Genomic DNA, 6232 nt, shown 5'->3' with positions numbered 1-6232 from the left:
ATATATTTATCAATACATTCATATTATATGTGTTATAGAACATCTTATAGGGAAAACGGTGGTATTTATTATTTCAGTTTTTTAAATGATTTTTACATTTTTGTTCCTATATAGATATAAGATGATGTGGTATGAATCATTGCGTGCCAATGAGACAACTACTCATCCAAGTCATATTTTATAAAAGTTAACCATTATAGGTACAACCTTCAACATGGAGCTTTGACTCACATTGATTAAAAAGCTGTAAAGGGTCCAAAAAAATGACAAGTGTAAAACCATTCAAACAGGAAAACAAACGGTCTAATCTATGTAATAAACGAGAAACGAGAAGCACTTATGAACTACATCAACAAACGACAACCACTGAACAACAGGTTTCTGACTTAGGATAGGTGCAGACAAATTCAGTGGGTTCAAACGTTTAAACAATTTAGCAGGCACCATCTTCACCCTAACCTAACAATAGTGGAACATCATAATCTAGAAAGACACACTATAAAATAGCAATTAGGGATTTTGTCGCTGCGTTAAAGACCTAACAAGTTTGACCTTCAGTTGTCGTAAAAATAGTTTTGTTGTACGGAGTATATGAAGTAATGAATTATTGTTTACAAAAAATATATAGATTTGCTGTTCAAAGTACGAGAAAAAAGTAAACATTTGTAATCATACTTAATACTTAGGTATAGGGGCATCGGTGGCCAATTTGCAAGTGGTCTCAGTAGTTCTACTACTGTAATAACTAGCCAGCCGAAGTTAGTACAAACTTATTATGAAAGCTTATGAAAAAAGATGGAAAGAGTTTTGGTAGTGAACAGAATTAGAATAAAGAAGAAAACAGTTGTTCCACCTCTTAGCTTAAAAATAGTTTATATGGAAATTGATCACACCCCAACAGATGATATAATCATTCAGCCGAAATCTAATTTAAAAGGTCTATTGTCCCCGAACGCTTTAATTTCTAAAGATGAAACAATGAAGGCTGTATTTCGAAACGACAGAGACACTGTTATTACTTTAATTACATTACATAGTGACAGATTTTCTGTCAATGTCGATAATCCATATTCGTACAAAACATCAGAAAACATAAGCGACAGATTTTCTGTCAATTCGCCATCTTGTTATTTTGAGACGGCGGATAAGGTACGTGTACGTGACAGGGTTTCTGTCAGTCCGTTCACAAAATATAATGTATAAAGTTTTTCGGAAATCAAAGTTTCACTTAACAAACTTATTTATGTACTTTAAAATCGAAAGCTTTGATTCGTACTTTACAAAATGATGGAAATTCTGTAAAAACTTATCAAATTGAAAGAAATCAATTCTAGGATTCCAGAACACCTTCAATATTGGTTACTCATCTATCTCAGATTGGTGTTCCTGTCCTGTTTTAGTAAGAAAGAAGGACGGCAGTCAGCTGCGATACTGTATTGATTTTCGTCCGTTAAATAAAGTAACGACTAAAGATGTTTTTCCTTTGCCAAATATTGAGTCTTGCACGGATACCTTGAGAGGAAGCCTATATGAGTACGTTAGACATTGCTGCGGCATACTGGCAAATAGAGATCGATGAGAAAGATCGACATCAAACAGCTTTCGTAACGAAATATGGAATTTTGGAACATGTCCGACTGCCGTTTGGATTATGTAACTCACCAGCAACTTTCAGCCGAGTTGTTCAATTGTTTTGAAAGGTGCTTACATGGAAAGAATGCCTTGCATATTTGGATGATGTCATCGTTTTAGGTCACATATTTGGTGATCATTTGATTAAACTTGTACACATCTTAAAAATATTTCAGTACTACAATTTAAAACTTAAACCGTCCAAATGCTACTTATTTCAAAAAGAAGTCAAGTTTTTATGAAAAATTGAAAATAAAGAAGGTATTTCGGTAAATCCAGAGAATAAAGTTGGTCAAGACCAAAGAAAAAAAAAGTTCGAATCTGTTCTCGGATTAATAAACTACCACAAGGAACACATAAAGAATTATGATGTTACATCAATTAACAGGAGAAAAATCAAAGTTTGTATGGACTGCAGAACAGGAAAATGCTTTTAAACAATTAAAAATGACACTAATAAATTCTTCAGTTTTAGCCTATCCTGATCCAGAAGCTACCATTATACTCGATACTGATGCCTCGGACAAAACCATTGGTGCTGAACTTGGCCAACTACAAAATGGACCAGCTCAAAAAAAAATTGCGCAAATCGAAAGGAGTTATTAGCTATTGTCACTTTTACAAGGCAGTATAGGCATTATCTTCTAGGTAACCAGTTTGCTGTCCGTACAGATCATAAAAGCCTAACTTGGTTGTTAAATTTCAAGAATATCGAAGGTCAACTAGCTCGGTGGATTGAGGAATTATCACAATACAACATGATAGTTCAACATAGACCAGCTAAAATCATGTAAACGCAGACGCGCTTTCACGAATCTCATATACACTTAATGAATGCAATTCATACTTTCAAAGTATTCCACTTAATAATCTTTTATGTGGAGGGTGTAAATACTGTACAAGAGCACGGAATCTGTAGTCCACATTTAAAGAAAAAGTAGACTTTGTCAAACCATTAACAGTACGTGCTGTAAGCAATAAAGAGGTTCCATCAACAAAAGAGAAGATATTACAGCCTTATACTGAAACGGAATTGAGAGATGCACAACAAAACAAGATCTATACAGATGAATAGTCCATTTGTAAGACATTTGTAGCAGTCAAAATCTCAACTTAAATTTAGAAACGGTATACTTTACTATTTTTTGGGACGATTCTGTGGCACCAAGACTCTTGTTTATAACACCAAGGAAATTAAGACTGGAAATTCCTCATCTTTGTCATGATTTACGACCAGCAGGACATTTAGGACTAAACCTTGGCAGAATTAAGACACACAGTTTATTGGTATTGAATGACAATGGACTGTGAACTTAATGTTTCGACATGCCAGATATGCAATAGATATAAAAAAAAACTTTGAAGAGAACCAAAGCAAAATTGGGTAGGTACCACTCGGGCGTTCCTTTTGAACGTATTCATTTGGATATACGTGGACCATTGCCAGCCACTAAACAAAATAATAAGTAAGTTCTAGTCATCATAGATCAATTTACCAAGTGGTTGCAATATTGTCCCTTGCCAAACCTAAACGCTGAAATAGTAGCCAAAGCTTAAATGGTTAGCATTATATCCATATTCGGTTGTCCCATGGAGCTACATACAGATCAAGGCAAGAATGTAGATGTGACGTTAATTAGACAACTATGTGATATTCTTGAAGTTTTCAAGACAAGAACATCTGCTTATCATCCAGTTTCCAACGGTCAGGTAGAGAGTTATTACAAAATAATCACTCAAATAATCCGTTGTTTCTTAAAGAAGACTCAAAACAGATGGAATATACACCTAAAACAGTTAGCAGGTGCTATCAGAGCAACAGAGAATCGACAAACTGGTTTTACACCAAATTTCAGGATAAATCAGCCTATTGATCTGGTTTTAAGACAAATAAAGGAACGCTCTCCAGATCAAGATAATTGTAAGTATGTTCAAAGTTTAAGAAATTCATTAGAGGACGCTCGTGATATTGCCAGGGAGAATTTGAAATCTGCACAGAAACGTCAAAAGCAAGATTATTATTTAAATCTTAACTTTGGGAAATAGTGTGTAGGTAATATTGTATTAAAATTAGATATAGCCAGGAAAGTAGGGACATCTCAAAAATTCAAAGCTCCATGGAAAGGTTCATATGTGGTTACTGAAGTTAAGTCTTCGGCATTGCTAAAGATTAAAGACATGAGAAGAGAGGAAGTCGTGCATCATGATAAACTTAACCTGTGCATTGACAGAGAAATGCCTCTATGGTTTCAGAGACTTAGAAATGATATTCGACAATAAATTGGAGAAAGACACCAATGTGGAGCTGGAAGATTTATATCTAGATATATTATTTAGTGATGAGAATCAGAATAATCAAAATGATTTGAACTCTTTGTCCGAATCTCTGACTGACGGTTTCAATTACAATGATCCCTTCTTTGTGTCAGATTCTCTGACAACCGATTCAAAAAATGAACGGATAATTCTTAAAGGTCTTCATTCACTAGTTGACATCCCTTTGAATTTAGACGCGACATTCGATTATGACTTGAGTCAAAATTCGCTGTTTCCGAACCAGGATAAGATAAATCGTGATACAGATACATTAGATAATGGGTACAAACGGGGACAAGCAGGTAGGCGCAAAAGACAAATGCCATCCTATTTGCATGATTATTTACAGTAGATATTTGAAATAGTGTAAATAGGATTATAATGTATATATTTACATGTTTGTTTATTTGTTTTATTATGGATGATGAGCTTGATTATGGTCCATTTGATAGTGAAATTCCTGAAAGATTGGAGGAAGATACAAGGATTAAAGGCAGTAGTAGAAATCTGAGTTAGGCATGTATTTCACCAACATTTGCCCTGGTACACTAATCCACTTACTGCATTTTGACTTGCCATAAGCAATTTGGTCAGAGCAAATTGTTAGAAAATCATTGCCTTGAACTCCACAACTGTAATATTGCTGACAATATATTCAAAGACGAACACCAGTCAGTATGGACAGAATTGATGAATGGTCTCCTTTTGGAACTCTGCCAGCGCTATTACAAAAAGACCCTTGACCATCTACTAGATTATGTACAAACGGAAGCTGTCTTTAAACAATGCCTATCAGCTGTATTCCGTTGAACAGGTATACCTTTATTGAATTTCTACAATAAGAAAAAATGATTTGATGTGGAGGTAACTCATGCTGTATTTCCTCCATCTGCAAAATATTATTTGGTACATTGGAAACTGTTGGCCTTTTTATTAAAAGGAACTGAGAATGCAGAAAACCTCATTAAATATCCCTTTATCAATGCAATATTCAAAAGGTTATTATGGTGACTGATTCTCATTTCCATTTGGACAAGATGTAACAACAAGCCAGATTTTCTGTCTTACTGATCTATAAATGGAATGATGGGGAATCAGTATACCAAATAAGACACCTGGTAGCAAACTATGCATTACCAAGACGTTGGCTAACAATAGAAGAGATGGAAGAAATCAGGTTGGATAGACAGATAAGAACTACTGCTGGAATACATCCACGGATAGTAAAAGTGGAGGAGATGAGTGTCCTGAATTCGTGGATTACAGATTTAAAGATGCCTATCTGTGTGAACAGAATGATGGCAGTTGGGGATGTAGGTTAGACTTTTTTGATAATCCAAATAGCAAAGAACTTAAGAAACAGGTCCACGTATTCGAAGAACAGCTGAGAATAGCAAAAAGGCAACATCTTCCCGTGGTTATTCATTGCAAAAAAGTCAAGAAGATAAAGAATATGTGCAGAGATTCATTAACCAATTTCCTATAGGAAGACCATCCAATCCATTGGCATTGTTTTAATGGTGACATGGAGGAATACCGGCAATGCAAAACTATGTTTCCAAACGGTTAATTTGGCATCTCTCCTTTTCTGCTAATGGATTACAAACACCCAGTAAAAAGATCAACTGTTTGTGAAATGGATTTAGACGATTTAGTTTTGGAGACTGACACGCATTATCTCCACCCTCAAGGAACCCCGAGGCATCTCCAGAACTACGAAAAGAAATTATCTGGAAGCTTGCATCTATGTCCGATGTTCCGTCTGCAGATATAGCTAGGGTGAAAACAAGAAATGCAAGGCAACTTTAAAACATAGATAAGACGCTGGAGGAGGAGATCTGTATATATTTTTTAACCTGATTAACTCCAGCCCTGGGATTCCTGCCCCTACAGTGTATTATATACTAAGACTGCAACTGATACTAGGAAAGATATATCAAATTATTGCACCTTTGCAACATTGGTGTCAGAAGTCGGTTCGAATCTACTTTAAACCAACTCGAGACATTCAGTGTTTATTGACATTTTGCGGCAAATAAAATTGAAAACAAGAGAATTAATCAGAACAAAAAAAAATATAGATATTGTACCTATTACACATTTAATGAGTATAATAACCATTGGAATTTAATGTCAGAATTTCTGACAACCGATTGATCATATACCCATTTGTTTTCATAGACAATACCTGCTTTGATAATTTTCAATTTTGAAAACAACATAATTCCTGGTGTCAGTTTTACTGACAATCCGCAATACGGCTAATCATTGAAAAAGAAACCTG

The sequence above is a fragment of the Mytilus edulis genome, chromosome 7 (assembly GCF_963676685.1).
Source record: "Mytilus edulis chromosome 7, xbMytEdul2.2, whole genome shotgun sequence".
NCBI classification, from domain to species: Eukaryota; Metazoa; Mollusca; class Bivalvia; order Mytilida; family Mytilidae; genus Mytilus; species Mytilus edulis.
The sequence above is the reverse complement of the archived record's forward strand: the minus strand, read 5'-3'. Positions refer to the sequence as shown.